The following is a 12,969-nucleotide window of genomic DNA, read 5'->3' as shown; positions in this document are numbered from 1 at the left end:
TATATCTCAGCAGACTGGCAACTTTAAGAGTAGATCTTGGTTTCTTGTAGCCATCTGGAAGCTTCTTGCACCCGTCTGCTGGTAGTTTCTGCCACTTCTGCAGGAGTCCTTTTTGTCAATGGCAGATTTCAGCTCTCTCCAAAGGTTTTCAAAGGTCAGGACTCATTGCTGGCCGCTTTAACAGTCCATCTTTTCCTTTTCAACCATTCTTTCATGTGGCTGGTGGTGTGCTTTAGGTTTTGGTCCTGCCGAAAGACCCAAGACCTTTGCCTCAAGTCGAGTTTTTCTGATACTGCGTAACAGATTTTGCTCTAAAATGACTTGGTAATCTGGTAATCTTTCATCATTCCTTTGATACATTCAATGCCCCCAGTACCAAGGGCAGCAAAGCAGCCCCACAGCATGACAGAACCTCCACCATCTTTTACTGCAGGTAGGGTGTTCTTTTCCTTATGGGCTTCATTTCGTTGCCCATAAACAAACTGATGCACTGCGTTCCCGAAGAGCTCTACTTTGGTTTCATCTGTCCATAGAAAGATTATCCCAGAAAGACTGTGGCTTCTCTAACAAAGCTTTTGCAAACATTACTCTTGCCTTTTTTGTGCCTTTCTTTCAATTGTAGTGTCCGACTTGGCCTTCGCCCATGGAGCCCTACTTGGTTTAGTGTGTGGTGTATGGTATGGGCTGAAACCACCACTCCAAATTGCTCCAGCTCAGCCTGAAGCTCTTAAGATGTCTTGCTTGGTGTTTTTTCCACAAGCCACACCAACTTTCGCAGACCTCTCTCATTGAATTTCTTCTGAGCAAAACGTCCTGGAAGTTTCTTAACAGTTTTATGACTGTGAAACATCTTGATAACATTAGGAACTGCCGAAGCAGGGATTTCAAGATCTTTGCTGATTATCTTGTTGCCTTTGGAATTGTTATGTTTCTTGATAATATAATTTCTGATGCTCTCAGGCAGCTCTCTTGTCCTCGCCATTGTGTACAAAAAACTGGAAACAATCAGCCCCTTTTAATGCAGTAAATCCATCATTCATTGGTTAATTCAGGTCAAATGAACACTGAAAATTAAGCAAAGTTATCTGTTTTCTATTTTGTTCGAGGAACTAATTTAATTCGTCAAAAGGGTTCCAATAATTGTGTCCGGGAAACATTTTGTATTCGTATTCTTTCACAATCATGTGAGTTTTCTTTTCTTTAGTTCAGTAACCTTGGACATTTTATTAAAATATTCTGGTACTAAAAAATTAGATCATTGGGTCATATCGATATTCTGAATTATGTACTTCAAATTCAGGGGTGCCAATTTTGACCAAGACTGTAATTATTGCATTGATAGGAAGCTATTTCTATGTCTACATACTTATCCTCCCTCTTACTTACATACTTATCCTAACTCTCTTGCGGAGAGTTAGATGAGATGACTGATACCACTTTCATGTCTGTACGCTAAATTTAATGCAAGATCCAGCAGGCTTGTTAGCTTAGCCTAGCTTAAGGAGTGGGAGTGGCGGCAAACAGTTCCAGCACGTAACTCCCCATGAAGCCACGATGTATTGTTTTTATTCATTTTTTATAGAATAAACAAACAGGATATAGCATTCTAACTAGTGAACTTTAGAGGGGCTGGTAGTTTGTTTGTTTTTTACATGCCAGGCTAGCTTTTTCCCCAACTTCCAGTCTTTAAGCCTGCTATACGTAGCGTCATGTATGGCATAGTGATCAATCTTCTCATGTAACTCTCAGCAATAAAGTGAACAAGCAGATTTCCCAAAATGTTGAACTCTTTCTTTTAAGAGCTTGTTGCAACTTCAAGAAAATCAGTTATTCGTCATCAATGTAACATTTATGCAGAAAAATGCTGAAAAATTCTGGTCAGGTCATCTGTTCTGTTGAAAATACAAAAGAGCAGATGTGGTTTATGTGTGAAGTTTCTGTTCACATGGCAGTATAACAAGCTAACATAAAAAAATCATCTTTAAAAGCATGATTTTTCTATAGAAAATACTGGTAAAGCAGTCCGAAAATTGATTCCCCCCCCCCGTTTAATAGGTGGCAGTGCAACATCAATTGACACCGTTTCAGATCTTTTACTCTCACATTATGTGCATGTCAAGGAGCTCGACCAGTGCTCAGCATTCAACTCTGGCAGAAACATTCTTCCTCTCAAAGGGGTCAGAGAGGCCGCAGTGAATAAATCCAAGAGTGGATCATTCTCAGTATTCATCTGGGGGAGAGAGAGAGAGAGGAGAACAACATATAGCAGAGAGTCTAGTGCCAACAGTCTCATTCTTGGAAATGTACGGCTTGGCAGTCTCACAACCATCCTGCCTTTTGGAGGATGCAAGAATGTGACAGAAGGCATCGTGACAGGCTCTAATCAAGAACAGACCTTGATTCTGGACACCAGTTTTCGAGAGAGAACAAGCATCTTGTCATCCTCCAAACTGTGAGATGATGTCTGTTTAGAATCTTTGAGGGAAAGTATGTTGTATTGCTGTCGACTTGTTAACTGTTGTTTTGTCTGTTTGGCTTTATATATTAGCTCTGTGTTTGCTAGAGTCTTGTGGCCCTCTCTGAAAACTCATATACAGTATATTCACATTGTCTCATTTGAATACACTACATTCTTTGAATCAGAACAAGTGATAAATAGTTGATCCAGAATCACATGGTGTGAGCGTTGTAACACACTGTAACTAGGTAGGCCAACTGGCTGGTTCTCAGTAGAAATCTGTTCCTACCTCCAGAGGTCTTTGAAGTGACAAAACGCATCATCTGATCACAGTGTTGGACTTCCATTGCTCCTGACAACAACACTTAGCAACAAAACCAAGAAAAGCTGTTTATTGATTATTAACTGTCTTGATATTCGGTTTGTAAAGTCACAATAATCCAGGTTGCCGTTAGAATGTCTTATCATTTGTAGAAATGATTTATTAGCCCAATTGTTTTGGAGAGAGTGGAAGCTAAATAAAAATATTTCACATCAATCTATACTGTTTTTGGAAATGATGATAGACAAATAAAATGTGATTATTTCTAAAAGATATCATACTCTCCTCCGCTTTCAGAATATATTATCCACGATACAGATTAAAATGGGAAATAACAGATCATGTAGAGAAAAATATTTCTAATGATCTGTTATTTCCCCCTTTTTTTAAAGAAAGTTGTTTATGGTTCTCTTATTAATCAGACACACAGATCCACTATTTTTAATTGGATCATGAATCTGTAAAACAAATAAAATCTTGGGAGCAATGTATTTCCAAGTCAACTCTAAATCCTGTATTAGTAAAACAATGTTCTCACATGCTCTCAAATGATCCCCCATATTTTCTTTGTTATGATGTGTTATGACATCTCCTAATTAGGCAGTTTTTCTCCCTTGTGACAATTGTCTCTCTGTCATCTGCAGGATGTCATATTTCATGTGCTCAACACAAGCTTTGTCACACTGACACACAGTGCTGTTGCGTCTGGCCCGGTTCCACTGTGTTACCATGATTACATCTCAGCCATGAGCCCGAGCATGCACTCAAAAAAAAAAAAAATGTAGCCTAATATGAATGTATATCAACTGCAGATAAAATTTCCATCCATTTGGATTACACAGTTTAACACACACAAACTAATAAACTTTATGTGATTTATTGTACTATTGCATAAATCTCATTCCTGCCTGTTTCATTTATTTTTGGCAAATTGGGGCTAAGTATTTTTTTTTGATTGTGTAACACTTACTCACAAAGCAGAATGGTAGAAGCACTGTGTAGTATTTTATATGTTGCAGTTACATGGATGAGTGCAGCACACATAACCTGCCCTGGGCCTGTTTCCACGGTGCATACACTCGCTTCAGTGGACAAGGACAAGCCGCAACCTTCTCTGACATGACAAAGCAGCAGGCTGTGTAAAAGTGTGATCTGACACAGCTGCTTGACTCTTAATGGTGTGTTTCTCCTCACATGACAGCCCTTCTCACAATGTTATGACCGCAAATTGTTCATGCTATGTGGGACCATTAGAGAGATGCACATATAAGATTTGTCTGGAAGTGCTTCTTTTACCTATCTGGTGATAAGCTATATGTGGGTGATACGTGGGTAAATGCGTGATGGCTTATTGGTGTGTTTCCCCTGCATTAAATCAGCAGGAGCAGCCACTCACTGCAGATATCTTGGGCCCCGTTCTTTGAATGTGGATAACAGAGTTGGCTTGATGTGATTGTTGATGATCTGATGTCTTTTTTTCTGTGGCAGTAAAGGTCTTTAGGTCCACCGCTGGGGATCCCCAGGGGATGAATCCTAATGACTTTGGTTATCCCCTGATTTTCCTCCAGTGCCATCACAAGGTTGACAATTTTTGTGCTTTTCCAAAAATGCCTTGACAACTATTAGACCTATTACCATGAAATTTGGTAGAGATATTCATGGTGCCCAGAGAATTCATCCTGCTAACTAAGCACTATCATGGGGTTGACATTTGTGTTTTGGGTGAAAAGTCTTGACAGCAATTGAATGGACTGTCATTAAATTTGATACAAACATTCGTATTCCCCTCAGGATGAACAATAATAACTTTGGCGATCTCTGACTTTTCATCTAGTGCCACCATCAGGTCCAAACTTTAATTTGTCCAATACTTTGGTTTATGACCAAATACCTGCAAAAGTAATTCCCATCAGTTTCAGCTGTGCCAAAGTGTAGCCTCACAAAGCTGCTAGTGTGGCTTTATACATTTGAGTCTATCTACATAGGCGGCATACCGAAAGTAGCATGTTATCAGAGCAGCGGTAGCATCAGTCCTCTGTTTGTGTCTACACAGGATGCATTCAGTATTTAGTGTGGGTCACCTGCATTTGGGCAACGGCCAATGCAATACAATACACGTTTGGAGTCACTGATACATGCTAAAAGCGCGAGTAAAATGGGAGCTGCTTTGCCGCCTGTGTAGACAGCTGTATTGATTACATTAGAAGCATATCTGTTCCATCAGACGTGAATAAGTCAGAGCAACAGTTATGTTCAAACCTGCAGCTAATACACAGTTAGCTGTATCATTACTTTTCAAGGTGAGAAATCGTTAAAATGTGTGTGTGTGTGTGTGTGTAATTACAAAAATTCACAGTGACGTTCACAACTAAGACCTAAATATTTATGATAAAGTAGGTTTATTAGAAAAATGTACTAGACTAACAAATCAAGCTTCTAACTGTGTTTAAAAGGAAAAGGCAGGTGGATGAGAATTAACAGGATTATTTTAGCCGGATAACATCAGCTTAGCCTAGGTTAGCTGAACCACAAGAAGAACAGGGCCCTGTTTTATGGGCGATGCATCTATAGAGCAAATAAATTTACATCCCTTGACCTTTTGTCTTTGAACAAGAATTACAATAAAATTGTAAGATTATGGTAAAATGGAAATTTATAGCTACTATTAGCTGGACTCTGGACTATTAGCTTGCACAGCAACTGAGTGTCCCAAATTCATCAATTCCTTAAGGACACATAGGAACATGCAGCCTCAGTAGGGGATTAAGGCGCCACAATCCACTGTACACTCTGGATATCCCATATTGATTTGTTTTGCCGCTTGGTTCGTTAATGATGTTGATTTTATTTACATGCTTGTTTAACTCAAGTGTAAAGTGTTATCAGCAGCCTATTAATTAAATCAAATGCACAGTGCCCACGTGGTGCACTCTTGTCTAACTCTCCCCCCGGCAGACAGCAAAGGGCAAACTGTTACCCTTTGCAAGGAAATCAGGTGTATTAACAAGTCAATGAGAAATTCATGTGTGTATAATTTCACAGTGAGCACATCTGACCTTTGTTAATGATGCCACTCAAACCTGCAGGTGGTGTTTCTCAAATGAACTCCCGGGGGAGCGGGATGCGCTACTGCTGCTGCGCTAAAGTGGCTCACTCCTCCTGGCTGGTAGGAAAGGAAAGAAGAACTCACATTCAATCAAAGGGACAAAATAAAACTAAAAAGGGAACCCGTGTCCAAAGCACTCAACGTCAAAACTCAGCAGGTGCTTGTTTTGTTTTTTTGAGTCACTTTTTTGTTGCTCTGTCAGAACAGATACAATGTCTTGCACCAAAGTGCTGTGTGTGTTGTCGGTACGCAAACGTGTTTCCGTTTGTGAGTGCTCATGTGAACATACCCTTTTTTTCTCCTACTAGCCGGCAGAGAGACTTGAAGGGGGTGGGGCGGGATGAGTGTGTGTGTGTGTGTGTGTGTGTGTGTGTGTGTGTGTGTGTGTGTGTGCGTGCGTGCGTGCGTGCGTGTGTTTGTGTGTGTGTGTGTGGGGGGGTACTTCCCCATTCATGGACTGGCCTTCTTCTCTACCAGCGAGTGCAGAGAAAGAGACAGAGAGCACCAGGCGTGTTTAGAAAGTCCTTGAAAAGCAATTTATCCTCTTCCATCCACAGCCACCTTCTACCTGCTTGCTCTTCCAGTTATTTTCAACCATCTCCTCTTCTCATCTCCTGGAGCCCTCTTACTCCATCTTAATTTTACGCTGTGCTCTCATCACCTGCTGACTCACCCTCTCCATCTCAGCTGCCCCTCCCCTGTACTTCCCATATTACTCTATTTCTCTGAACTGCATCACACACTTATCACATCTAGTATTGTAGGAATCAAATGTGAAGGCCGGCCGTGCTCTCGATGCTTAAATCTCCCCATAATGGAGCCCAAGGGTATCTGAAATTGAGTGTGAAGACCGCATCAAGGTCATTTACCCCACCCCACAGGATAGTGATGGATGTCTTGTCTGATTGCTCAATTTGGCTGCTCTACTTGAGGATGGGGAGCATATCCCATTGCACTTTCTGAGCGAGGGAGTGTTGCTTTTGTGTGGATGGCCAGAATGTCTTTCCAGGCGGGAGAGAAAAGATGGAGGTGGGACGTAAGGAGGTGTAATAGGAGGGCGGAGGCTGTGCAGTAGCCACTGGAGCCTGGGAAGAGAGGGGTTCTGTGTCCAGGTTCTTGAGTAAACGTTTGAAGGGATTAAAATAAAACATATTGATTGCAGGATGGATGGCGCACGATCTGTCAATACGCTAATCTGCCAAATTGACTGTGCCTCTCGCAGCATTGTGCCGCTCCAAACACCTGGATTCAGTCATAGAAAACCATAAACACCAGCCGTAGTCATCTGAACCCTTTCCCAAGTGCCTGTGATTTATAATCCCTTTGACTGTGTGTGTGTGTGTGTGTGTGTGTGTGTGTGTGTGTGTGTGTGTGTGTGTGTGTGTGTGTGTGTGTGTGTGTGTGTGTGTGTGTGTGTGTGCGCTTGTGGGAACTACTATAGACTGTGGATGGACATGTGGGGTTCAGTCCATGCAGTTGTATTGAGAGTGTAAAAAGGCTCATACACTCAGAGACACATGATCCAAAAGTGGACTAAATTGTGTTTCTTGGTCCATTCACATTCTTAAAAGCAGCACTTGTGAAGTGGAAATTGGTGAACCACGACGACCCATTTATCCAATCTCATTTGTTCCGTCTCTTCAGGCATGACTGTTATGAAGATTAGCTTCATTATCTCATTTGATCCAGTGTAATAAACTTTGTAATAAAGTATAACATCATATTCAGTTAAGATGTCTAAACTCTATGTAATTATATTTGTGTCTTGGTTCCGAGCATGCAACGGGACATAGCCCAAAGATAATATTTTGCCCCAAATTATTAACATTGTAAAGAGTCATTTAATTTGAACAAAACAAAAAAACATTATTTGATTGGATAGAATTAACTACTTCCTAACTAGCCAGTGGATTGAAAGAACAACAGCCAATCAGAAATTATCTACTCTTGTTCGCTGATTGGCTAAAATTGGTGGAAGAAGTAACCATGTACATTTACTCAAGTGCTGTTCCTATGCACAAATTTGAGGTACTACTACCTTATTTGAGTATTTCCATTTTATGATTCTTTATACTTCTACTTCACTACATTTGAGATTTTACACACTTAATACACGTTATCAGCTATTGACTTATAATGTATTAATGCAGACTTTTAATTGGAATGGGGTATTTTTATAGTGTGGTATTGGTACTTTAATTAAGCGAATGATTTGAAAACCTGAGAGCACACCTAGCAGAGACGCTGAAAGACCAAATGATAGGTTATGATAGCTCACTTATGTGGCTTACAGAAAACACACAAATATATTTCGTGAGCGCAGAATTGACTTTAGTTTGCTCCTAATAATTGATTCTTTACTTCATCATGATTGCTCTACAAAATATAACTTTCGCACAGGAAAAACAAATCTTTTTATGTGCTGAAAATGTCCCACGGCGTGCTCAGAATTAAGACACGAATATCACTCAGCTTCAAGAATATACAGCGCGCAGTAATCGTGCATGAGGCTGCAGCACCCCAGAGTCTGAGGTGTTGCGCTGTCAGATTTGTAATCAACAGGCAGGTAATTGACAAGTGAGGCGTGCTTGTCTTAGTCTTTATTCAGTGTTATGTTTGAGAGTTAACAAAGCGTGAGATTAGGCCGTGCTTCTACGCTGCACATTCTCAGCTTGCAGGCCTTTTGTTCTGCAGCCCTTTGTGGAGCCTGCCCCGGATTCATTGAAACTCTCCACTGCTGAGTGAGCTGAAGGAGCTGCTTTTTTGTCACACACCCCTATTCTCCCCTCAACACACACACATACATGCACATACACACACAGGCACCCACAAAGGCTGAAGCTCTGCCAGCATTTCGTGGGATAATCTACCTTCCTGAAGGTTTGCTAAAGCACCCTTCCCTTCCTCCCTTCCCACCACACAACCCCACTTCTTCTCCTCCTCCTTCTCCTCCTTCTTATCGGCCCCAGTGCTAGAAGCATGTGGTTTCCTGCCAATTTCTGGGAGCCATGAGCAGCCTCTCCAAACAGGAACACGCATGAAGACATTCCACTGCTGTAGGAAACAGTGTCCTCAACCGCCCTCCCCTCTTTTCCAATCCCCCCTAGACGCTTCCACACATCCCACACAGTTCTGCCAGGGCTTGACCACTGGACAATCAGCGCAGACAAACACACACAAACAACGACAGACTGACAAGACTGAGCGCAGACTACAGCCATTCAGCACAGCCATGGACATGGAAATGAAGGTGGCTGTGAGGCTGTGAGTGTCTGTGTGTGTGTGTGTGTGTGTGTGTGTGTGTGTGTGTGTGTGTGTGTGTGTGTGTGTGTGTGTGTGTGTGTGTGTGTGTGTGTGTGTGTGCGTGTGCGTGTGTGACAGACACAAATAGAAATAGAGGGAGAAACAGTGTGCGCATGACTATGTATGAGAGAGACAAAGCGAATATGTGCATGGGTATTTACTGTATGACAAAGAGGGTGTTTGAGTCAACCAAAAGAACTGAAATTAAATTTTGTAAAGAAATGTATCATCAGCTTATTCCACATCATTTATCATCACATGCCGTCAAGTCAAAATTTTGGTTTTGGAATGGGAATTACTGTAAAATGAAAAACTTCTCTTTAGCGTGCTTACGCACTGCACTTATACATAAGTTTTTTGAGAGGTGCTTCTGCCGTATGATTTTTTTTAAACAGGAAATCTATGAAAGCTTTAGTTGAAAAGCAAACATCACTGTGAAGAGTACTGACAGAACAGTTGGAGGGCTGTTATGTGCCTGTTAGAAGAGTAAATTTGTTTAACATGACATGGAAGCAGACAGCATGTCTGGGTAATAGCAATTAAATCTACAAAAAAAGGCAATGCTGTGTTACTTTTGATAAATGTGGTTAGATACAGAGAAAAAGAACAATAGGCAGAATCACATGGGCATCATCTGCATGTGAAAGGTCAAGTTGGTCTAATCGTGGTAATATAGTGGAACTAGAACGGATGCAACGGCAGTGTGGATGTCCTCATGACAACGCTGAACGATGAGTCTTGATGACAAAGACAGCATCACTGTGTAATTAGTAGGCATAGAAGGAAGTAACCACAAGGGACTGATTCTGAACACAAGTCAAACAAAAATTGGGATTCAAGCAAGCAACCAAAGCACAAAAGTAGGCTTTAAATCATTTAAAATCGTATTTATAAGCTCTGTGTTTTCTCCCCTGGCAGGCAAGGAGTGTTGATTGGGGAATGTTATTGGAGAATTCTGTGAGAGATGATTAATCAGTAGTCACTTTTCTCCCATTTGCCTATGGATCAGTGCCAGAAAGAGAAAGCGAGAGAGGGTATGTCCTCAGTCTGCTGTCCCACTGCCTTTTTAGCAGCTAGTTCTCCCACTTCTGCCTTGCTTTCTCCATCTTATCTCCTCTCCTCCATTTCTGAGTGTTTTCTAGGAGCAAATAAACAGAGCAAAATGGCCCAGACAGAGATTTTAAGAAACTGATGTCTTTCCTCTTTTTGCAGGATGGTTGTGCTCACCATGTGTGTATGTGACACAGCATCTTTTTGTGTGCCCACATAAAATGCTTTAGTGGCATATTGAAATTACACAGTAGGCTCTTCTGGTGAAACTTCAGAGGAGTTTTGAGATTCAGGTCAAATGTCAGGTGTTCAATACAAACTAAAGTACTTGAAGCAAGAGGACTAGTGTTTAAGATGTTGAACAGATTTATTAAGTTTTATTGCCACATGCTCAAGTTTCTTGACTTTTACTGCACAAGCTTTGAATAGGGTCTTTGTGGAAATTTAAATTTTTTTTTTGTCCTGCAAACTAAGTCTGCAATAGAGTCATCAACCTTGAGAACTGGATCCTGCTTGATTAAAGAAACCAGTTGAATCCTTCAACGTAAATACACTATGATCAGTGCACAGAAATTATTAGGATTTAATTAATTTGTCTCAATTTCTGATATATTTTACAGGTTAAAAAAAAAAGCTTTCGTTTCTGACATTTTACATGTGTCTTTTTGGTTTCAGTATTTGGAAATCTCTCAAGCACCCTGTGAAGCCATTGATTGGCATGATATTTCAGAGCAGTAGTTACCCTTCAGCCTCATTTTCTGATCAGGATACAGCACCCCACCCAACTACCATCACATCATGAGACATATTTACCTTAACTCTAACCCTACACCTTACACATTCTGCAAAGCCTACTATCCCCAGTTAAACAAGTATCATGTCTCAACCATTGCTATAATATCCAGCTTTACACCTTGCCGTTGAGTGAGACTGTTCAGAACAGTTACAAAAATACTTTTTCAGTCAGTCCTGTTGGGACAACATGTGTGAAGTAGTTTGTTGTGAGCTTATTGAAACCTTTAGAGTTAGGGGAAAAAAAACATGGTCATGGCAAATCAATTATGGTTAAGGTATAGTTAGGGTTAGGCAACAAAACACTTGGTTCAGGTTAGGGAAACCTTGTGGTTACGGTTAATCAAAGGTGAATGGGAACTGCAGGTGTGTGATGGAATGCAAACTCCAGTCTTCTGCATGAAAGTCTGACTTGTTACATGACCATTAACCATCCTGTCCTCCACACCCTTGAAAGAGGAGAAAGCGATTCTCGAGAAAGACTGTTGATATTTGAACTCAACAGCAAAACAAATACACCTCTCCCTTCAGCCCTTCAGTGATCCTTCAGAAGCTCCACTCCCCTAAACTCAAGGAGGCGCATTGCCAAGGCAATGACACAATGGCCGAATCCAGAGCATCCTGTACAGCGGGGATGTGGGTACTCATACCTGAAGCAAAACAAACAGTAAAATGTCATCAAACAAATAGAGAATCCTAAACACAACGGAGTAAAAACTAGTGAGAGTTAGTTGTTAGGAATGTTTTTACAAAACTACAGTGACAGAAGAAAGGACCGTATGTTTGTAGCTAATCTAACAAGGAAGACAACTTTACCTGGTAAAGCATATTGAATAATATGTCAATCCAAATAATCCCACTGTGCTAGCAAACTTGTGTTTTTAGGTCTTTGTAGCTATAAAACCCTTCGCACTTTGTACAGACAAATACTGTGATATAGAGCAAAAAAACAAGATAGCAAGTGCTGTAAATAACTTTGGCCCGGTTAATGGGTTAGTAAATTCTCGCTACAGTTGCTGCTGTGAAGCTAATATGCAGAGAGGGTGAGATGGCTTCCCAGAGCCAGCACACCAGCTCCAGACAGGGATACTCACAATTCTCCTGCTACTATAGCTAACATCACACCAACAACATATCTTGGCGAACTAGAAAGTAAGCCGACTGTCTGTGGGCAAGTAATTGAACGTTACCGGACACACACAAATGTGACACAGGTACCTGCTTGCTAACTAACCATTTTGGATCCACTATCAGACATTAGCAAACCGGACAAATCAATACTGACTTACTGGCTCTTTGAAACATAGCAAAACTAATGTTTTACACATCTGTCAAGCAGAAAAAGAGCAACCCCCGCATCCGTCTTCATGGCTTTCAACTCTCGAAAGTCTCTCCACCATTGTCGAACTGGCCATCGGGACTACACAACAAATCCCGGTGGGCTGCCGCATCAGTGGGCTGGTGGACCGTCAAAACCTCCATAAAGTTTTTAAAGTTTTTACCAGCCCCGTCAGTAACTTGACTCTCTCTGTGCTTGTCATTCGGGGTGCAGGCTAGTCCCAGCACATAAATGCAGGGCTGAATTTCTTTCCCAGTCTGACCGTGCAGTCTCTAACATTGGAAAGTTGGTTTTTTGACCTTCCCCTGTTTGACTGTTCCTCGGCCATCTTTATTTTTCACAGTACAATTATGTTGTGGCGTATAGGTCGCCAACACCGCAACCTGTAGATGTTCCTTCCATGCATTCACCTTAATGTCCCCGCTGGTGTCTTGTCTGCAGTCCCAGTAAACCCCATTCAAAACTCCCCACGGTCTGGCGGCGATGGAAGGGTAGACTGCTCCTTCTCCTTCCCCTGGTAATCCTTAAATTGGCACTATCAGTTAGCTTGTATAAGATTAACCATCTCTCGCTCCCACTGCCCCCTTTTCCTCATCTCC

The sequence above is a fragment of the Xiphias gladius genome, chromosome 21 (assembly GCF_016859285.1).
Source record: "Xiphias gladius isolate SHS-SW01 ecotype Sanya breed wild chromosome 21, ASM1685928v1, whole genome shotgun sequence".
NCBI classification, from domain to species: domain Eukaryota; kingdom Metazoa; phylum Chordata; class Actinopteri; order Istiophoriformes; family Xiphiidae; genus Xiphias; species Xiphias gladius.
Note: the sequence above shows the minus strand (reverse complement) of the source record.